The 24,324-nt window shown below is 39.2% G+C and overlaps 1 long non-coding RNA gene across 1 annotated transcript in view; it reads right to left on the bottom strand.

Moving 5' to 3' along the window:
• The window catches only part of LOC127456130 (uncharacterized), a 113,733-nt gene that overhangs the window by 88,847 nt on the left and 562 nt on the right, over window positions 1-24,324 (bottom strand). The gene's annotated exons all lie outside the window — the stretch shown is intronic.

The following is a 24,324-nucleotide window of genomic DNA, read 5'->3' as shown; positions in this document are numbered from 1 at the left end:
ATCGACGGCATGCTGTTGTGCCACGTGACTCAGTGCACCAGAAGTTAACACTTGAAATGACAGTCAAGAGTCTTGTGAACAGTATTCAGTCAGTTTTCATTAATTTAAATTATGCGTTGTGTATAGCAAAGCCAAAATACAACATCCACGCATATGGATGCGGGGTAGCATGTGGTTAAAGCGTAGAAGCTGGATTTTACAATGCATATAGGCAATATGACTGACTCTTAACAGGGTATTTTTAATCTTCCTGATAGGTCTCTTGTTACAAAAAATATTAATAAAAATTATATATTAATAATAAAAAATAAAAAAATGGATATGATCCCCTTTAAAAGCAAAATGCATGCTTGAGGAGCTTAGAATGGGCCTAATTTGAGACATCAGATTGCTGTTTGTCTGGCAATGCTCTCCTGTTTTTGTCAGAACAAGTGGCCCTTCATTTGCTTTTAGCAGGCATTCTGGAGGAATCACACCCTTTAAAAAAACTCACTCTCTCACACATTCTGGTCACTCTATTACTCATACAGCGCTGTGGCAAATTCCCAGAGAGGCCAAGCTCTAGAAAGCCACATTTATATGCAGCCCTCATCCCTGGTCGCTCTCTTCAAAGCGCAGTGTTTCACATCCTCTGCATTCATTGCTCTCAGATGCTTCTGTATGTTTGAACATCCTCACAATGTTCTACAGGGCACCTGGGATCCTTGGGATATGATATTCACTCGAAAACACACAGACAGAGAGAAGGGAAACAATGTTTGCCCTTACAAAAACAAACTCCCCCCAGCTCAAGTGGAATTAATTCGGGTCAGCAAATTACTGTGAACCATTAATAATTAAATTATCAAATGTAATTATAGCTTTACAAATAAAATTTTCATGAGAAATTAAAACTGAAGTTTGTAATTTCTTCGCCACTTGCTTCACCAATCAGAATTGCAAACATAATGACTGTTTACAAATAGGTTTCCTGAACACCCGATCACTGTTGTAGCCATTTTATGAAACAAATATTTATGAGATTTATGTGAAACTATCTTTAGGTCATGGTTTATTTTTCAGTTATTATTATTATGTTTATATTTACAATTGTATTTATGATCTAATTTATATTGTTATTTTTACTACTGTTGTCATAGAGTGATTATTAAGTCTGCAAAAGGGACTGGAGGAAAAAGTTGGAGAGAGTAAAATGTTTGGGTTTGGTTTGATTTTTTAAACCACTTCGTTATTTTCATTATATTTTTGGTTAGTTTGAAGTGTAATTTGAATTTAGAAATATTTCTGGTTTAGTTTTTTCATGTTTCAATAAATGAATTCTTTTTTTTTAAATCAAAATCGATCGGTAGAAGTGAAGAGCGTTTTGATGCAAACACTGTTAATACTAGCCATGATTTGTGTGTCAGTAGATGAAAATGATTAATAATAGCTACATTCTCTATAATTTAACACAGCATAAATCCATATTCTTGACGAGAACCACATTTTCCATGCATATAAAAGGAGCGTGTCGTTATCATATTTGTCAATATACCTGGCATTCAACAGGGATTCAGATAATGCATAAAAGAACATAAGTCCATATTTCTAATCTTCCTATTCATTGCATACTGTCCATTTACACTACCAACTTCTTATGAATGTGTTGTCTTTGTTTATATCACTGGTGCTTAACAGGGAATGGACTATATAATAGGACACAGACAGTGCCGGAGAAGAACCTCAGAATTCAGTTGCACTTGACCCAGCCCATTAGCACTTTGCACGAGCAATTTCACCAAACCCACTTGCGCCTAGACTTAGCGCAAGCTTTCACAAAAATACCAAAACTTCATGCCTATGCCCATTGACTTAAGAGCTTACCACTCTTAAAATAGGGCCCTATATGATTATTTTACAGGACAATGTGCTTAATTGTGATGAACTGTGATAAAATAAGCTTTATTGTCTTTGTACAAAATATAATTTCTTTTTGAGGTAAAATACAACCCAAAACATTTTTTCAAGAGATTTGCCCTTTTAGTGGATTAAATGCAGAATAACTTCCCACCAACCCCCAAACTAGCTGAAGTCCTGACAAATGTCCAAAGTCTTTCGTCAGTGATTAGAAAGTAGCAATTACCCTATGCAGCATGAAATATTTTCTTTCTCTCTTTCATGTGAAAAGTTATAATTATCAATTGGGCTGCTCCTTAAAGGTGTCTGCAGCACACATTACAGTCTTCTATGAAACTAAATGGAAGGACTGTTTCCACTGAAAAGCACTATAAGTATAACCTTTACATCTTAATTTCATAAAAAGTACATTTTAGTCATTTCAGTAGATTATTATGATGTGAAACTCCACTCTAGCTGAATGATACTGGACCCTCAGGTGTTTTGAAGAGTTAGAGATCCTTAGACTTTTTTATGATCACATCACAGACTTTTTTGGGACAGATATTTTGCAGTTTTGAAAGAACCCACATGTGGACATTTGCAAAAATAGAATGCCTTGTGCATTATCAAGCATGCATCAATAATGATAAAATCATCAGATTTGCCAGACAATCCATCAAGTAAAGTGTTGGACAAATCATAACATACTTTGCTAACCTTGCTGAAAAGAAAAGCTTAGACCAGCATGATTGTTTACTGAACTATTAAATTTCCCTTGAATTTAGCTTGAACTGAAGCATCTCCTTTGATATCAATGGCATCTGCTATCTCACTCTCTCCACTGTCTCCCCTATCTTTTGCTCTGCTTCATTTCCTAACATTTTTCGAGGGAAAGGTGCAGCTCACATTTAGACAAAAAATAAATAACACAAAAAAATCGCTGTAGAAGTTCTTCCAAAAAAACAAAAAAAACAAAAAAAAAACAAAAAAAAAAACAAAAAAACAAAACAAGATCACAGTTAGTACGTGTTAGTTGTCCTTTTTTGGTGTACAAGTGGTCATAACTGAATGTTGGGTAACACTCTACAATAAGGTTCCATTTGTTAACATCAGTTAATGCATTAGGTATCATGAACTAACAATGAAGAATATATTTTTACAGCATTTATTAATCTTTGTTAATTTTAGTTAATAAAAATAAAATTGTTAATTGTTAGTTTATGTTTGTTCATAATGCAGTAACTAATGTTAACTAATACAACTTTTGATTTTAAAAATGTATTACTATATGTTGAAATTAACATTAACCAAGATTAATAAATGTATTGTTCATTGTTAGTTCGTGTTAACTAATGTTGATAACTAATGTTAACAAACACAACCTTATTGAAAAGTGTTACCGAATATTAAATTAACTGAAGATTAACAAAGTGTTCTAACCAGACACAATGCAAGAGTTTCCAGCGACAAGTTAGTTATCTGTCCACGAAGAGAAAATGCTGTGTGATCACAATCACAGCTAATTAGAACATATTTCATGTTTTAACATTCAGCTGTGTGATTTCTCTGCCACGTAAATAGAAACCAAGCAATCAACAAAATGTCCTGTTGCATCCAAAAAAAATCATGGCAACAGTAATGCTCTTAAGGTCTTTTCATACCAAATGCTAATTTTAGCCACAGTCAAGATTTTTAATAGAAACAATGGATTCCTAAGGATCCATTCACACCTGGCGCGGTCATTCGTGTGCTGACAAACCAAGTTTTTTTTTTTTTTTTTTTTACTGTACGTGTCCACTGTGAGCGGAATTGAGCAGGCATTTTAAATTCATTCTTATGGGAATCGAGCACCAAGAGGGGGATTATGGGATTGATGGTGGTGTGGAGAAAGTGCTGAGAGCAGTTGAGATCATCAAGAATTTGAGAAATTATCAGCCTTATGCAAATGAGAATCAATTCTTTCTAATCAACCCTCAGACTGTGGTGAAGCCACATAGCATTCAACTGGCATGCTAGAGAACTCATTGTCTTTCATACTGTGATTTCATGGTTGTTTACGTGTGCACGTGTAATCGACTAATCAATTACTCTAATATTGCAAAATTATTTTCCTTTGCACATTTGCCTGCCTTGGGCAATGCTGAATTATCCTGTACTTTCCCTCTGGATCTCTCACCAAATTAAGTTCACTGGGGGACGCTGTGAATATGTGTTGGATGAGAGAAGGAAACGTGATGCCATCTTTGTGTGCTTTCAAACAAAGAAAAGTGTGGCAATACTTATATATTTTGATTCTAATTGAATTCTACTCTATTGCTATTCGGTTCTTGTTGAAGTCATGCAAACCAATGGACGAGGATCTGTTTTTATGGTGGAAAGGAAATGCGAAGCGGTATGAGAAACTAGGAGCTTATCAGACTTCTTATAAACTCAGAAGCTTTCAGGTACGTATGTGCGTTAAATATCTGAATATGGCCAGAACTAATTTTATAAAAAGCCAACTTTCACCACTTGTTTTTTCTGAAAAAATAACATGTGAAATGATAAAAATGTGATAGCCTTTATGTAGACTATATAGTTTATACAGTATATGTGCATTACCCTAATGCAGTCAGTATTGTGTTCTATGCAAATTGTCATGTTTTTGTGTGTTTTTGTTCATGACTTTTATTTTGAAAACTAAGTTCCTTGTTCCTGACATGTTTTCATGAGTTTTGTTCTCATTGGTTTCGTTTATCATTTGTTTGTTTTGTTTTGGATTCACGTTTTTGGATATCACTCATGTAAATAAACTGCACTTGGGTTCTCACACTTCATCGTCTTCGTCTGCTCCTGCGTCTTCAGCATGACGTTGGTTTTAATAAGATCGCCCTCAAATAATTTTCCCGTGCAAGCTTGAATGAGCCAGTCTTCTCCTTGATGCCTGGCGGTCGGAGTACCTTCAGTCTGGCTCAATACACTGACTTTGCCCTGCGGATGAGTGGTTCATCTTTCATTGTATGAGAGGCTGATGAGGAACTATGCACTCCTACAGTGGCCACCAAGCCAGAATCGCCTGTCATGGCCGCAACGCCAGAGTCCCCCGTCATCGTCGCCAAGCCAGCCACGTTCGACGAGCCAGTGTCCATGCCTGCCACGGCCGATGAGCCAAAACCCACGCCTGCCAAGGCCGACGAGCCAGCGCCCATGCCTGCCACGGCCGTCGAGCCAATGCCCACGCCTGCCGCATTCAACGAGCCAGCACCCATGCCTGCCACGTCCATCCCAGAGCCAGCGTTGCAAGCCTCGTCTGTCCTAGAGCCAGCATTGCAAGCCTCAGCAGCCACATCATGCCATGTTGCCATGCCTGCCATTCCTACCTCATCATGCCATGTTGCCACATCTGCCACATCATTCTATGTTACCATGCTTGCCATGTCTAATCAAGAGGCCCTGCCTTGCCCTGTTGCCACATCAACTACATCATGCCATGTAGCCACATCTGCCTCGTCATGCCATGCTGTCCCACCTGCCATGTCAAGCCAAGCCACTATGACTGCCATGCCTAGTCAAGCATCCCTGCCTTGCCATGTTCCCACATCTACCCCTGAGCCTAACACTGCCGTCTGGAAGTGGAAAAAGAGAAGAAGGATTCCTACTCCCCTGTCACGGCCCATGCTCACGACCACGAAGGCCATTCCCCAGTCTCTGTCAGTGTTCACGACCACAGATGTCGTTCCCTAGTCTCTGCCAGTGCTCACGACCACAGAGGTCATTCCTCTGTCTCTGCCAGTGCTCACGACCACAGAGGTCGTTCCCCTGTCTCTGCCAGTGCTCACGAACACAGAGGTCGTTCCCCTGTCTCTGCCCATGCTCACGACCACAGAGGTCATTCTCCAGTCTCTGCCAGTGCTCACAACCACAGAGGTCGTTCCCCTGTCTCTGCCCACGACCACAGAGGTAGTTCCCCTGTCACAGCCCATGCTCATGACCACGAACGCTGTTCCCCAGTCTCTCCCCATGTTCATGACCACGGAGGTCGTTCCCCAGTCTCCGCCAGTGCTCACAACCACAAAGGCCATTCTCCTGTAACTGCCCATGCTCATGAACATGGAGACTGTTTCCCTTCCACTGCCTGTGCTCACACCCACCAAGACTGTTCCCCTATTGTGACCAATCCCTGAGACTTCTATGGCTCGGCCCCTGAGCCTCCGCCTCCTAACCCTGTCCCTGTCCTGCGGCTGCCTCCCAGGCCTCCTGACCTGTCCCTGTCCTGTGGCTGCCTTCCAGGCCTTCTGACCATGTCCTGTGGCCGCTTCCCAGGGCTCTTCACTCTGCTCCCTTCCTGGAGCCGCCACCCAAACCACCAGACCCACTCTTTTCCTGGAAGCCACTTCACTGGCCACTGGCTCCACCCTGGACTCCTCCTCCATGCCCTGTCTTGCCAGGCCATGCTCCATGCTGTCTCGCCAGGCCACACCTCACGCCCTGCCTCGCCAGGCCATGCCCCATGCCCTGTTTTGCAAGGCCATGCTCCACACCCTGTCTCGCCAGGCCACGCTCCATGTCCTGTCTTGCCATTCCATGCCTCAAGGACCCCGCCACCCCCCCAGCTCCCTATTGAACTCTATTGTGTGTTTATGTTTGGGTGTCGGGAGCCGCTCCTTGTGAGGGGGATATGTCACGTTTTTGTGTATTTTTGTTCATGTCTTTTATTTTGAAAACTAAGTTCCTTGTTCCTGCCATGTTTTAATGTGTTTGTTCTCATTGGTTCCTTGTTTTGTTACTGTCATGTGACCCTCTTGTTCCACTATGTTTATTAGTCCTGTCTCTTCATTGGTCTATGTTTAATAGTCTTGTTATCAGTTCTGTTTTATCATTGGTTCTTGATTCATTGCCTTGTTCATTAGTTTAGTCTTGTCACTGGTTGTCTCTGTCTTGTAGTTACCCATGTTCATCTATTTAAGCCCTCATGTTTGCCATTGTCATTGGTCAAGTATTGTGTTATTGTAACAATGTGTCAAGTCAAGTTGTTTATGTTTGTTTTGTTTTGGATTCACATTTTTGGATATCACTCATGTAAACAAACTGCACTTGGGTTCTCACACTTCATCATCTGCTCCTGTTTCTTCAGCCTGCCTACACGTTACACAAATGGTTTTTACTCTTATTTTTTAATCTCTTAAAATTTTTCATTAATGCATATTGTACATTTATTTTTTCCCCAAAATAAAAGCACAGTTTAAGTTAGCTTATTTTGATACTGTTCTTGGGAGCATTTATGAGTAAAACAAACATCTTGGTTACTGATGTAACCTCTGTTCCCTGATGGAGGGAACGAGACATTGTGTCAATGTAGTGACACTAGGGGTTCACTCTTGAGAGCCCAGTCACCTGTCCTTTATTCAGAAAAGGCCAATGAAAATTTGTGAGTGGAATTTGCATGCCACTCTCCACCCCGGACATACGGGTATAAAAGGAGATGGCGTGGGAGGACCCTATCTACGGAGAGGGTACACAGCAACAGTGGCCAAGGCAGAGCAGAGCTCTGTCGAGGGGAAACACAGGGTTCACCTGTGGGGAAACCGAACAGTGGAAATGCATCATACTGGATTACCGAGGGGGGAATCACCTCATATGTCATGTTCGACAGTTGAATCTTTTCCACTGCACCAGCCAAATTTAGTCCCAGGCTTTCAGCATGTTGCTCGGGGCCTCAGCTTGAGCACGTGTCTTTTAATGTCTCCAGAGCCCGAGGACTTTGAATTCTTTGACATATTATCTTCATAGAACAGTTATGGAACAAGGTGTATCAAATCTCACCAGCTTATGACAAAAAGTATTAAAACTAGCAAAGTATGCAGAGCTTGCCGTTCACACGTCCGAACCTCGCATGGCGCCATGCGACTGGGAGCAATATCTTTTAAATTATGTAAGATGAAGCTATTTATTGTTTTCAAACAAAATGTTAATTATTATCATATTATTATCTGACTCTCAATTTTTTTTAAACCTGAGCACTTACATTTACACTAAATCCTACTAATAAAATTAGAAAACACAAACACAAATTTATATAAATGAAATATAAATAAAAACATCAACAGCAACATCAAATAAAACATTTAGAAAAGTAGTTTATGAAATTCTGTAAAGGGACTCAATCCATCGGTGACAAATTTTATTTTATTTTATTTTTTTTTATAATCAGCTCATTGGGAGCCTGGGTAGCTCAGCATGTAAAAACACTGACTACCACCCCTGGAGTCGCAAGGTCGAATCCAGGGCATGCTGAGTGACTCCAGTCAGCCTTCCTAAGCAACCAATTGGCCCGGTTGCTAGGGTGGGTAGAGTCACATTGGGTTAACATCCTCGTGGTCGCTATAATGTGGTTCTCACTCTCAGTGGGGCACGTGGCGAGTTGTGCGTGGATGCCACGGAGAATAGTGTGAAGACTCCACACGTGCTAGACAACAAGCCACGTGATAAGATGCACGGATTGACAGCCTCAGACCCGGAGGCAACTGAGATTCATCCTCCGCCACCATGAGGATTTAGAGCGCATTGGGAATTGGGCATGCCAAATTGGGGAGAAAAGGGGAGAAATATAAATAAATAAATACAAATAATCAGCTCATTGAAATTAACCATCTGCAATGCAAAAGACTGAGAAGACATTCTAGGAGATCGTATTTAAATATTAACTCACTCTACTGTACAAGTTGTGTACGCAATGCAGTGACAAATGTCAGTGATATAGCATTTTGTCACGCTACACAGCTACTCTGTGGAAAAATAGCTTGTTACTGGAAAGGCAAGAACACAGCTGAGCTACTTTTAGTTAGCTGCTCCCCAACCTTACATAAACCCTTTCACACTGAGTTGGCGGAGTACCTGCAAAAAGTAATTTTCTTGTTTTCAAAGAAATGTAGCAGAATTTAGTGAAGTTTATTTGGTAAGAAAACAAACATTCTTTGAATTAACTTTTTAATACCCCATGGCAAAGATTTTGTTTATTTTAATAAACCTAACAACATTTTGTTAGATTTCTCTAAAAACAAGACCTAATATCTAATGTAAATTTGCTTAAGCAAATGTATCTCATTTTAAAGATGTTTAGATATGCTTACTGGGAAACAAGAAAATGAGTTGTTGCAGTGTACGCAGCTGAAGGGACTTGTGTGTCTGTCTGCACAGGTAAAACTGCTTATTTTTCAGTTAAGAGATTCAGTTCAAAGAGCTCTTGACAAATACGTAATTGTGGAACAGACTCACCTGGGCCAGTCCCGGGGGCAGAGTGTGTTTTGGTGCGTGTATGCCATCGGGAGGAGGGGACACGGAAAAACCCAACCACAAGAAAGCAGCCAGACAACACAAGCGCACACCTGATCACAGTCATAACACACCACTCCCATCCACACACACACACACACACACACAAACACAGCAATAAAAATGCATTGACTTTAGTTCAGTTCAGGGAAACCTCACCCATAAGCCATAAAACCAGACTGATCAAAGACTGTCTGCATGTGCTTGATCACATTTAAACACCAATAAACTCAATCACAGAGTCAACATGCCCCCCACACATTGTGCTCCAGCGTCTATCTATCTGTCTGTCTCTCTGTCAGTCTATCCGTCCGTCAACCTTTTTCTCTCCTGATGGTGTTTTTTATAAATTTTTTATGTGTAGAAGGGGCACTTCAGGCTTTGTGTTATATGTGTCTTAGGGCAGGGGGCCTGGCTAAGGTTTATTAAAAGCCTGCTGGAGATGAAAACTATTTCTCAGTGTCTCTGCAAGACACCTCGCTGCCTAACAGGTCTCTGTACAGCCTAGCCCATGTGTAGTGATGAACTCCATTTATAGAAGCAGAATTTACAGATAATATGCAGCACTACAAGTTAATTACAAATCACACACACTTTTCCAAAATCCATACTGGGAGAACTAAAACAAATATTAGGGGACTGTTAGGTTAATAAACATGACATGCTATTTATAAAAATATAAACAGGAAGGAATTGTGTTAAATCTGATAAAATAACTATTAACATGCTGTTTGAATACCTGTAATATTAATCTGCATATCATCTTCAGCCCTGAATCTGAGAGCAGGGGCGGACTGGCCATAGAGAGAACCAGGACATTTCCCGGTGGGCCGGCCATGAAACGGGTCCGAACGGGCCACAGCGTTATGCCGAACAGGCAACCACAATATGCCGAAGGGGGCCGCAATATTCAGAAAAGGACAGCGAACCCCCCCCCCACCAAGGGCCGATTTCTCTTCCCAGTCTTCCCAAACAAACAAACAAACAATAATAAAAGAACAAATGCAAATTATGCTAATGAGAATTTTGGTCAGTAGGTTAGTTTGTTATTCAACATAAGCAAATAGATAATGCTGTAGAGTACAGATAATGATTATCAATGCTTGTTTTTCTTCTAAGCCTAGGAGCAAAGTAAATATTTATAAAGAATTAAATAATTATCCTATTGTAGAGGGATTAGAGTACGTAGGTCTGTGCATGTTTGTGCATACTGATAAATCATCATCAATCGAACAACCAACTGCAAGCTTGTCATTCCTGAATCTGTACAGTTGACAATTGATTTTAGACTTAAAGGCGCACTCAGTAATATTTCCTCATTAAAAAAGTTGAACTCCTAAAGACATGAATTGTAAGTTTGCAATATATTAAGGGGAATCATGACCACTCGCATTAAAATGAAGACTCCAGTCATATCAGTAACCTTATAAAAGCTGTTTTATTCTACATGGAGAGGGTCCGCACATGGGGGCCGCCATTTTAGAATCACAGTAACTGTCCTGTTATTTGACACTTTCTCTCATTGATTAAAGTAATCATGGCTGACTGTGAATACTACATTTCTACAATGACATCTGAAACTGAAAACTATTGATTTTAAACGATGCTGTATCCAAGCCGCTAGGTGTCAAGTCCAAGATGACACAAAGTCAACATAAAATCAAAATTCACCCCCATTAACTTTCCTTTTTTTCCTCCCCAATTTGGAATGCCCCAATTCCCAGTGCGCTCTCAATCCGGGTGGTGGAGGACGAATCTCAGTTGCCTACGCACCTGAGACCATCAATCCGCGCATTTTATCACGTGGCTTGTTGAGTGCATTACCGCAGAGACATAGCACGTGTGGAGGCTTCACTCTATTCTCCGTAGCATCCACGCACAACTCACCACACGCCCCACCGAGAGCGAGAGCCACATTATAGCGACCATGAGGAGGTTACCCCATATGACTCTACCCTCCCTAGCAACCAGGCCAATTTGGTTGCTTAGGAGACCTGGCTGAAGTCACTCAGCATGCCCTGGAATCGAACTCGCGACTCCAGGGGTGGTAGTCAGCGTCTTTACCAACCCCCCCCCATTAACTTTCTTACAGTAATGCACATCCTACTGTGAACGATTCATTGGTGGACATTTGTCTTTATAATATTTTAGCAAAATGTAATAACTTGTCCCACATCTAAGACAACTATCCTTTTCCATTGATGTCACCTAGGCTGCACATATGGCAAAAAAAATAAAATAAAATAAAATGCTAAACACATTGTGTCCTAACCATTCATATCACACCAGTTTGTGGTGATATTAAAAGGTGCTAAAACAGCGAATTGTATTAATTTTTACACAAATTAGAAGTAAAACAGCAGATTATCAGATTATCATAAACACTTACTTTTTGCTCTGCCATGTTATGACTTCTAAACACTTTTACAATAGTACATGACTTGTAAGGTCATTTTAACGTTTGCATTACCAACTACATTTACAAATTTGTTCAAATGCAATCAAATCCGTGGTACAAATCCTAAAGAACACGAGTCAACAGCTGAAAGTGTCATAGAAGCACAACAAAATGATGTGGTTGCTTTAGCAACTGTGTTTTTCATCTCACATGTGGTTTTTTATGAAACTATCGGTTAAGTTTTGGTTTAAGGTTTGGGTTAGAGAGGTATGTTTTGTTGATTTAAAACTGGATAGAGCATTAACCTTAAAAACCTCATCTGTTTGGGAGAACAGTTAACTCGCATTTAGCACCACACAGTGGACATTTCTCCTCGGAACTGCCACAATATGAGTAATGAACCACGTAATATCATTCAGAAAAATCACCACAGTCAAATTATTTTCATGAGATCAGGATGCAGTTTGGTGCGATAATATTTGTTTGACTAAACAATGGCAGACGAGGGGAGTGTTTGGGAAACCTCTTTGAAAACGTCCTGGTTACTGTACTTTTGCAATTCCATTTGATGACACTAGTGGCGCAGAAATGACAAACTTTACCTTTCAAAAATTTCAACACTGTCTACATAGTCCAGTGAAGATGGACCGAATATAAAATTTTATGAGAACCTTCACTTTACTTGATGTGTACTCCTTCACACTCTTCAGATGTGTGAATATAATGTCTGAGAGAGAGAGCAAGTGTGAGAGAGAGACATACAGATTAAACAGAGACAGAGAGTGAGCAGATGTAAAGGGTACTCTAGTTAGCAATGGGGTAGAGGGTCAGTGGTTTGATAGTCAATGCTTTGATCACAGAGGAGCTCAGTAACCTTCAGCTCAGCAGACTGAAAACTCATTGGGGAAACACAGGGAGAGAGGGGGGGAAGACAAAGACACAGAGAGACTGAGGGAATATGAGATGTCTATTTGTCTGAGTTTGTGTTGTTTCCTGCTGTCCTTGACTCGGTGGTGCATCTAATTGTTGTCGCCATTGTTTCAAGGAGGAAGGGTTTTTCGGCCGTCAAGTCATAAGTTAAATCCCAAAAACAGTGGGACACGAGTTTTTGTGTTGCAGTACATGCAGTTTTAGTGTGCCTGAAAGGCAATTCAGGGCAATGTATCTGTTTCCAAAGCCACAAAAGATATAAACACCCACAAACAAAAACACACATGCGTACATACACACAATATACCTTATATGGCAGTATAATACAACCCATTCTCTCTCTGCACAAAGGCCACTTTTGTCTCAGCACATAAAAGACAAAAATGAGCTGCCCTGCCTTTAGTCTGTAAAGCTAAAATCATTCTGCCACATGCAGACACAAACACACGCACAAGTTCATAGAACCGGAAACCTTTGAGTCAAAGACTGTTGTGATCACCAGTACCTGATCAAAATAAAAAACAACAAAGAAAAGATGGACTCATCACTCAGTTTGTAAAAACAAACAAAATCTTGTACAGTAATGCACTTAAAATAGAAGTCTATACATGAAGTGTGCTGGGGAAATTCAAAGCAAAAAAGCTCATATTTTTTATAAAGAGTTATTCAGGAAATATGTTGGTCCAACTTTATATTAGGTGTGTTTAACTACTATCTACTTATGTTTATGAAATAAACATTTGAAACGATGTTTTTAGGAACATACTCTATGTGTTGTTCTGCAAAACTCTTCCAAGATTTGTACATTTGCTTCAACCAAGGTTGGGATAAAGGTAGTAGTGATGAGATTCATTTTCGCAAATCAGTTCTTTCTGACAGTTTGTTTCCTCTAATCGGTTCAAAAACAGATTCAGCGGTTCTTTTACTTCATCATGTGATGACACCTCTAGCACGTAATTCTAACATCCCAGAGTCATGGTTTTCTCGCTCAAACATATAAATAAAGCAATATGTGAATGCACTTTGCTGATTATTACCTTTTATTCAATTAAGTTATAATAATAATGGCGTTTATTGTCATTAGTGTTTCATTCTGTGATCCTGCATGTCAAATACGACTGATATTGATTTCATTTTGGATAAGTTTCCTACATTAAAGTTTTGTACCTAAAGCACCCAATACAGACATTGTGCACAAACGTGGATATGTTCTATTTAATAAAACTAGTCATAAGTATATTTTCAGTACGTTTTGTTTGTCATTAAAGAAACTTACAGTTCGCCCCAGGCTCGTTCATGTCCTCGGTACACGCATGCTCATAGGATCAGCAGCTCACTCATCAGACTCCTCAGTAATCCTCAGCAAACTTCGACAGTTCGTGGACTGGTTCTTTTGGTTCTTTTTGAGTCGGACACGACCGAAAAGCTGACTTTTGATTCTGCCTGTAGGTTTGATTCCTTCATTTCGAATGGGTTCTTTGGTTCAATAACCGGTCTAGTAACTCGTAAGAGCCGCCTGCCTATATGAGTCCAACTCATTCATTTTGAACTCTGTGTCAGGATACTTGTCATCTGCATTTAGTTAATGAAATTCAGTTTCTTGAAAATGTCCATCACATTAAGCTACACAATTCATTATGTCTAATTAAAAAATACAAATACAACTAGAAAATGAATATGTTATTTGTTTTAGTAATATAATCGAGTAAAAATGCCTACCTAATTCTCGAGACCTTCATTTGCAAATATTTTTAAAATGATTCAAAAATAACACAGACAGAAACATCTGTTTGTTTTATAAATGTTTTATTCTGATACTATTAAAGTCTCAACGCATTGGAAGTCCTCGGTAATCCTTTGCCAACTTCAACAGTTCATGGGACCGGCTCATTCAGTTCTTTTTGAGTCGGACACGACCAAAATGTTGACTTTCGATTCAGCATGTAGGTTTGGTTCCTTCATTTCGAACGGGTTCTTTGGTTCAATAACCGATCTAGTAACTCATAAGAGCTGCCAGCCTGTATTTGTAACATCATAGAGTAAAAATGCCTACTGTTGGGCCTCATGTATTCAGATAGAAGGCCTAACACAGTCGTAAAACCTGACTGAGGCCCACAAACAGTCATAAATCTTAATGATAAAAACCGCACCAAAATCAAACAAAGGGAGACCAAAACAGACTACAAATCCCATAAAGCCTTGCTCACTAAAGGATCGAACTCTCAACTCCTATTGGATGAGGCACACAACAGAACGGCCCTCAATCATGACGTCATCGGGAGTAGAAATAACTCTGAGACCCTTCCGGGCATTGCTTCCAGCAACTTTGCTCGCCGTGTGTAGACGCAGTTCATCGCTGCTCTCAGGTGTAGCCTCGTGGCACAAGGAAGTAACATCCGACTTGAAACTGTGGCCATACAATCTCCATCTCGCTGGACGAGTTATCACTCTGTGTTCCACCGAACACTCTAACGGATCTGAAGGAGACCGCCAAGCAATCCGCATCTTCATCCATTTGATTTAGCTGATTTCTCCGCCAGCCCGCCGAGAATCGGCAGCCGTACCGCCCGCTGACAGAGTGAGGAAACAGCCTCCTGTCATCACCTGAGCCTCGAGGAACCGAGTCGGAGTCAAACGATGGATGAACACACATTCTACCTGCGTCCTCAAGTAAGAGGTTTACGTCTGGGCAGAGATAGAATATTATAGTGTGTTATCAAGGTACCAAGGTTATTGCTTGTACAGTTTACGGACCACTGAGTCTGCTCATTGCTGCTAATAATACTCAAGGTATTACTGTAATGTACTATTATCACGAATGAGATCTGCTGTGTTGTTGTCCAACCACATTGGACTGTTGTGTATTTCCGCCATCGCGGGTGAGACCGGCAAACTGAGTTTATCCATTAAAGAACCAAAGACCCTGTCTCTGAGTGATAAACTAACAGATGCTTTCTCTCCCACGATCGCGAAACCGGCTTTGATGACGCCACTTTATTCTCTCTCTCTCATACTAACCACACACACGTGACCCCTTACAAACATTCTCGCACACACTTTTGGCTAGTAGATAACTTCGTGTTAAAGCTCAGCTTTGTCCCTAAGTTATCGTACAAGGGGAGACACATGGTAAACGGGAAAACGCCATTAACCGGCTTCTCTCCGCCCACATTCGCGGCCATATTCTCTGGCCGGTAATCTCGTGTGACGTACTCTCCACGAGAGTCACATCCACCATTTTGTGTGCATCACACCTTACACACACACAAATTCACACACCCCTACCTTCCTCTCATGTGTTATAGGCTTATTTTGGTTACCATATCTAATCATGTCACTGTTTATTTTGTAGTTGTAAATCGGAAGTTTATTGACTGTATTGTATTGATTATTAATTGATATTACTGCATAAATAAATTTTGTTATATTTCAAAGAGAAGTGTTTTGGTTTGTTTTGCATACACCTGTGCCAAATGCTGGCAGGGGATGTCAGTGCTCGGATTCAAGCCTTCATTGTTTCCTTTTGAATGTCGATTTTCTTAAGAGAACAATCTAATATTGAGACTGTTATATTGTCTGGTTATTAGTCCCTGATTCCAGGGTGGTGCCGCAGCTATATTAATCCTTATTCTATTGATTTTGATAATTGATAATTATCTTTGATGACTGTTGAATTTGAAGGATCAATAAGCTAGTGTTAATTCTAATCAATGTTCCATGTGTGCTTTGAACAAGCACTACACGGACGACTTTAACGGTTGCGCACTGTCACCATGTCAACAACTGCATCTCCCGCTGAAAGCATTTAAATGCGCTTCTCCCACGAACATGGATAGGGAAAAATGGACCCCACGGCTGTAAGCTGGGCCCCATGGGAGTTGTAGATCCCTGGGCATCAGCCCGTATAAGCCAGCGCGTTAATGCACCCCTGGTTGTGAACCGGCTTGACCAGTTACAGTCAAAAGAACGATTCGTTCAAGAATCAGACATCACTAACAGATAGTGTTAAGGGTAGGTTTAGGATCAACAGTGTAATTACAGATGTAATAACATGCAGGTACTTTATATGTAAGTACAATGTAATGTAGAAAAACATGTCTCGAGATCCCTGCATTGGGAATTGCTCTCCTTCCAGCAATATTTCCAAGTATTTTTTTCTTTTCCTGTAAAATGATCTAAACAGTCTCTAATCTCACTAAATTTGATTAGATTTATCTCAAAACAAGACTAAAAATCGTATGCCAGTTTGCTTAAGTAAATAAATCAAGTTTTAAGAATAGTTAGATATTTTTACTATAAAACAAGACAAAAATACTTGTCTTGAAAATCATTTTTTGCAGTGTATGTGTTTATGTGTGTGCGTATGCTGTAAGACTGCTTCATTATCTGAGAGAGGGGTAGTTTGGTGGGTAATAGAATGTTGCATAACAAGGATACAATTCTCACTGGGAACAGAGACATAGAAAACACTTCAGCTTCAATGTGAGAGACACACTTCATAGACAGAGAGCAACAAAATCTAAAGCTTATGTCAGAAGCACTTTCAGTATTTGAGAAGCACTTTTAAATGATTTTGCACCTTGAAATTCTTGATGTGCTGAAAATTAATTAAATAAGAGAATATACGTGTATAAATGTTGCCAGCGAGTCCACATTCAGCTATAATAATCGCAACATAGTCAACACAGTGGACTGTGGATCAATGACAAGCAGCAGCACAACTATGGTAAGGTCAGGGGCTACCAAGGACAGCAGAAAGGCAACACAAAGGTCAAAGGCCTTGTTGTTATGATAATCACAGAACACACACTGACACAAAGAACCTATTGCCTGCACTTATAGTCCCTTTGCAAAGTTGCAGAAGAAGTTCAAAGCTCCAGCAGGAGATCTGGTACCCTGCAAAGCATGCGCAAGCAGACACACACACACACACACACACACACACACACTGATCAGGCCAATTTCCATTCACATTGCAAATGGCCATATGGTGGTGTGCTGCTGTTTGGTAATTTATGCCATAGTAATGGTTAAAAATGGTGGAATATGGTATAGTAAGGTTTTTTGAGGTATGGTGAGGTATTGTGATGCTTGGTGAATTATTGTGAGGTATGGTGGGTTATTGTGGGGTATTGTGAAGTATAGTGAGGTCTTGTAAGTCATAGTGAGGTATTGGGAAGTATGGTGAAATATTGTGATGTATGGTGTTGAGTGTTGTAAGATATTGTGAGGTTAAGTAAGGTACGGTGGGGTATTGAGAAGTATAGTGAGGTACGTATAGTGGAGTATTGTGATTTTTGGTGAAGTATGGTCTGGTATTGTTAGGTATAGTGAGGTCTTGTAAGGTATAGTGAGGTATGGTGGAGTATCGTTAGGTATAGTGAGGTCTTGTGAGGAATTGTGGTATATGGTAAAGTATTGTAAGGTATGGTGTTGAGTGTTGTGAGATATTGTGAGGTTAAATGAGGTATGGTGAGGTATTGTGAGGTCTTGTAAGGTATAGTGAGGTATGGTGGAGTATTGCAAGGTATAGTGAGGTCTTTTGAGGTATTGTGATGTATGGTTAAGTATTGTGAGGTATGGTGTTGAGTGTTATAAGATATTATGAGGTTAAGTAAGGCATGGTGGGGCATTGTGAAGAATAATGAGGTCTTGTTAGATGTGGTCAGGTATTGTGACGTGTGGTGAAGTACTGTGATGTATGGTGTTGAGTGTTGTGAAATATTGTGAGGTTAATTAAGGCATGGTGGGGCATTGTGAAGAGTAGTGAGGTACTGTAGGAGTATTGTAAGGTATAGTGAGGTATTGTGATGTATGAAGTATTTTGAAGTGTGGTGTTTGAGGTTAAGTGAGGGATGGTGGGGTATTGTGAAGTATAGTAATGTATAGTGTTGTGAGATATGATATAATAAAATATAAAAAATACACTTATGTCAAATCTCCTCATCTTTCTTCCTGAATGTGCATTAAAGCAAAACAGTACTACACTAGCTCATTATATTCTCTTGATTGACGGCTCACTTATAAAACACTGTAGACGTTTGTGATAAAAGAGAAAATAACAGTGTACTTAGTGTGTGTGTTTAACATGCATCTCCTGAAAGCACTCTCAAAATAGAGGTGTGCGCCGGCCACAGCTCATGAATGTGAGTATTCAGTGAATGTGCATCTAATAACAGCCCTGTTGAGTCAGGCTGCTGTCCAATGTAAACAGCGTAAGTGTACGAGTGGCTGCATTTGTGGCCATGCTTATGTATGCATTCATGTGGATGTGTGTAGCCGGTGCGCACTGTGGTTTCGTGCCTTACTACACTCATATTAGCTATACAATGCTTAACAATTTATTGCATATTATGTATGTATTACTTTATTAATTAGAGTAATTACAAAGTATTAACAATTTTCATAGTAACCTAATGAAAAGAACATTAATGACACCTATTAATTTAAATACATATTAAACATCAAGTTCCCATCAAGTTCTTAGTTCTTCTATACACCATGCCAGCAAGAAACCTCCCCTTATATACATTCTGTAAGTTCATTTCACCTCTTCAGACACTACTACACCACTGGTTCAAGAAGTTCTAAACAGCCAAGAAATGGTATACTGTTTCCGAACATTCAGACACCCGCCTCACTGCTGTGGGAGGCATTTCGAAATGCATTTAAATACAAGGACGCTACATGTAAAACCTAAACAAATGTGACATTAAAATGTGTTATCAATGAATTTATGCCTCATTCTATGAGTAGAATTCACATGAGGTCAGTAAAACAAGTTGTTTTTAACCACTCGATGATGATTTAAAGTAATAAATGCAGTAGAAATGTTTAATTTGTCTTGTTTACATTGTGAATTCATGATGCTAATGCGCTAACACGCTATCCGCAGCCGTAATATGTTATTATAATTTATGATGACACTGATACTATTGCTAAGATGAGTGTATAAAAGTGTTCATGTGCAGAATAAAGACAAAAGAATGATGATAAGAGAGGCATATCTTACTTTGGGCAGATGTGTGAATGGCTTTTGCTGCAGATGGCACATGAGTGAATGGGCACTTGAGAGTATTTGATCAGATTTGATTCCTTTTGTTGACTAATTTTAAAAAGAATTGCATGATATGGTGTGTGATTGTACAGATGTAGGTAAATTTGCACCAGCTCGCTAATAACTTACACACCGTTGAGTTCATGTTGACTGATTTTGCCTGACTGAACAACAACAAAATTAGCTGTCAGCCTCAAGGTAGGTGTGCATCTAGGTCAGACCTACTGGTGACATAAACCAACCGCAGTTAAGGCCCAGATATACTTCATATAAAATAGAAGAACGACCGGTATGACGTCATGTAGAACAAAATCTGGCCAAAAAGGTGTTTTGCATTCATTTCGGTGGTTCATTACAGCTCACCTAGGTGAACTTTCAGGAAAAATTCTTACTGGCTGCTAAACACCTTCTTGCTGCCACTGGTCCACATCATTGGTAGGTGTGAACTGAAGCTTCACCTACTACTATGTTTTTTAGTCAGTATTCAATATGAACACACCAGCGTGAAAGACCATGTCATGGTCATTTTTTGTTTTGTTTTATTAGTCTACAAAAGGAATCAAATCTACTCAGATACTCTCAAGTGCCCATTCACTCATGTGCCATCTGCAGTGAAAGCCATTCACACATCTGCCCAAAGTAAGATATGCCTCTACCACCATACTTTTGTCTTTATTATGAACATTAACAAATCTTTGCAGAAGTATCAGTCATCATAAATGACATTAATAGAGTGTAATCGGCACATATTATGGCCACGTATAGCGTGTTAGCACATTAGCATCATGAATTCATCATCTAAACAAGAGAAATTAAACATTTTCTACTGTATATATATTACTTTAAATCATCACTGAGTGGTTAAAACAACTTTTTTTACTAATCTACTGTGAATTCTGCTTATAGAATGAGGCATAAAGTCATTGATAACACATTTTAATGTCACATTAGTTTAGGTTTTACATGTAGCATCCTTGTATTTAAATGTACTTCTTAACGCCTCCCATAACGTCTGAATCTTTGCAACCAGTATACTGTTGCTCGGCTGTTTAGAACTTATTTTTTACCTCTGAACAAAGAACGAAAAAGAACATCTCCAGAAGTATATCAGGGCCTTAAGAAGGCGTTTAATAGCCTGTTACTGAAAGTTGGCCCAGGTGAGCCATTACGAACCACCAAAATGAATGCAAAAACACAGTCTTTTTGGCCATATTTTGTATGGAGTATATCGGGGCCTTAAGGTGAGTAAATGATGAGAGAATTTTCATTTTTTGTATGAACTATCCCTTTAAATTAAAAAAAAGTTAATAGCATAATTACAAAAATATACAGTATGCTGGGTGTTTTGAAAAATACTTTTCACATTTAAAACAGACAAAGGAGGAAGTCAGTCATAGATGGGGAGTTAGTGATGTTCTCCTCATGGTAATTACAGAGCGGGTATTTTTTTAAATAGGCCTCCCATGGTCTTTGCCACCTCTTACCTTCTCTGAGAATAATAGAGGAAGGGCTGAAGGAGGGATGCAGGAGGGCTGTTGAGTGTGTGTAGGTGTGAAAGGATGGCGACCCCCTGTGATGAGGTAATTACTGGCTCTCTCTCTGTCTGCTCAGGTGGAACACTCATTACACCCCTGTTCTCATGCAAACACACACAAACTCCCTCTGTGTCAGACATATGCATGTAGAACTGTACAGTCACTCCTCGACTCAAACACATTAAACAGCATGACTCTGCCTCTTATATCTTCAGATTTTACTTTAATATACAGTATCAGTCAAAAGTTTAGACACCTCTTTTTTTTATTACTGATAATAACGAAATAATAATAAATTCTTCAAACTATCAATAAACACATATGAAGTATGTGAATATTGTAGTAATACTTTTGGATCAAATTGAGATTTTTTTTAAGATCATGAAAAATATAAAATCAATCAAGTTTTTCCAAACCGTTGACTGGTAATGTAGTACATCTGATGTGCAGCTCAAGCCATGATTCAGGGTCCATTTGAAAACATTAAACACACACACACACGCACGCACGCACGCACACACATGAGGGGGGAGTGTGTGGTGTTGAAGGAAGGAGAGGATGAAATCTGAGACACTCTATTCCTGTATTCCCTTAGAAGGCCCCACACTCTCATAAACCACACAGTGCCTTTTCAGCTTCGCTGCACACTTCAATCTTCCTCACGCATACACACAAAGCTTAGAAAAGCTGACTGTTAAATCCTCCAATATAACTTGCTATACAGTGACTAGAGTGAACGGAACACGCTTAAAATCATATATGAGATTAGATTACATGCAATTGCTGGAGGTTTTCCAGTGATTGACTTTGCATTTTTTGTACAGTAAATGTATCACAACATGATCATCACTTATTAATGACAGAAATATAAGATACAATTAAAAAAGGTATTTTTGTCAAAACTTTAAATTCTCAATACAGGATGAGACAAGGATTGGAGATGGGACAGAAGGATGATGCTGGGCTTGGACTGTTTTTTATTAGTGGGTCAACACCGCCATCTGTTGACTGTACGTGAGAACTGCATTGGTTTTTCATAGTTTGGACGCTTGGTGTCGCTAGAGATATTCACTGAGTGTCACGAACAGGTCTGATTCTCCATCGTTAACATCATCAATTATTGTTAAAGATACAGCATCGTTGTTTGATTTATCAGACTGAATGTAGTTGTCTTTTTACTTCAGTGAATATTTCTCAGGGTTAGGTTATATTTGGCAGTCAGTTTCTGTTTAAACAAATATTGTGCACTCAGTAATGTTTCCCCTTAAAAAGAGTAAAATAAATAAATAAATAAATAAAAGTGCTTTTAATTTATAAAATCATGTACACTACCATTTCAATGTCTGGAATCACTAAAACATTTTTGGTTTTGAAAGAAATTGATGCTTCTGTTCACCAAGAATCCATTAAATTGATCCAAAGCACTGCCTTTAACATCTGCTATTCACACATGCAGCATCTTTGAATCTTTTTTGCATCTTACTGCCATTCGCACATCAGGTCCAAAATGCTGTTAAACTCTGTTATGTAATTGCCTGAAAGGTTTTTGGTCTTGTGTTTACCTCGTTCTCAAAGGATGCTAGTTATGTTATCATAAGTAATGGAATCAATTACTGTTCCTAAGTTTTCCACATATTTCTTCATCCTCTTGGATGAAGAGAAGTGATTTAATGCTGGATTACACTACATGAGTTCTAATATTTGAACAGATTCTAAAAATACTTGGTATAATACACTTCTGGACAATGTGAATGGGCTACGGAGCTAGGGGATGGCCAGGGGTGGACCGCAGCAGTCCACCCCTGACCACCCCGTTGGCCACCCCACTCGCAATTGCCATTTTGGTCATTTTTTGTCTTGGGCACAATTTAGTTAGTCTTCTTACACCAAACAGTTAATCTTACGGCTTGTTTCACACATAGCATCAAAGCTGAACTTTTTACGGTAATGTTACAGCTTCTCATGCAGGGAAATTGCCATTTTTGTTTTCTTTTTTTTTTTTTTTAATGGGTCCTGTTCAAACATGACCTCTAAACGGAAATTTTCTAGAAATAGTCTGTATGTGTGAAAGTGTCGAGCGTCTCTAGTTTGAGAAACCCTGATAGCACACGTGCATCTCCCAGAGGTCTGTTTGATGTGTGTGTTTACATCTGTAAAGACATATTTAGGTTGTTTGCTGATCTCCTATACATCTATAAGATGTTTCCTCTCAGATGTCAAAAAGACATTCAGCAGATGTTTATGAATTAGATTTTTTGTAAATCTGATCTTTTTAAGATGTTTTGCAGATTGTTCTCTAATTATTATTTAATTAGATTGAGATGCTTTCCAGATGAAATGATCTTAAACCAATATCTCAGAGATGTACGTGTGCTATCTGGGAACAGATCCCACACAGGTCCTTAACTAGCAACTTCAATGACCAGTACATGCCAAACACCAGTTTCATCTGAATCAGTGAAGAGAAGAGACACTGGAATGTGGGCATTTTAGACAGAGTTTCAAAGAAAAGTCACATCTGACATTGGAAAAAGAAGAAAAAGTTATAATAAGCAAAATGATTTAAAGATTGGCTATTGTTAGAAAAGTTTGATCTCTGTGAGAAGTGTCCTACAAAACTGTAGAGGTGCTGCAGAAAGCAAGGGATGAAACTTTATATGAAGACCTTAATAAGCTGACTGATAGAATGACTGAGGTGTCATTGCTGCAAGTGGTGGATTTTTGGATGAACACATAGTTTAAAGAATACAGCGTTAATTTAAATAAAAATGGTCATTTTGAACATTGAAACATTTTTACTTTCATTTTCGATCAATTTAAAGGATCCTTGGTACATAAAATTAGAATTTTCTTTCAAAAGCATAAAATGTATAGTGATTCCAAACTTTTGAATGGTAATAAAGAGTTTTATTTTACATGGAGCCTCATAGGGGCCACTATGTTGAGATACATTCCATCTCCACATATGGAGCCGAACAATCACTTTTCCTCAACAAACCCCCTTTAATCGGACACTTACACACTCTGAATAAATTATAAATTATATATTTATAAATTAATTAAACATTATAATTATCATGGCTAACTGTGAATATCGCATTTCTACAATGGCATCAATAACCAATACTGGTTTCTCGTGATGCTCCTTTCACACCGCTAGGTGTCAATTAAAGTCCTTATCAGCCACCACAACACAAACATAAATTGAAGTCTTT

This window comes from Myxocyprinus asiaticus, chromosome 18 (assembly GCF_019703515.2).
Source record: "Myxocyprinus asiaticus isolate MX2 ecotype Aquarium Trade chromosome 18, UBuf_Myxa_2, whole genome shotgun sequence".
NCBI classification, from domain to species: domain Eukaryota; kingdom Metazoa; phylum Chordata; class Actinopteri; order Cypriniformes; family Catostomidae; genus Myxocyprinus; species Myxocyprinus asiaticus.
This window is presented reverse-complemented; position numbering and strand designations above follow the sequence as displayed.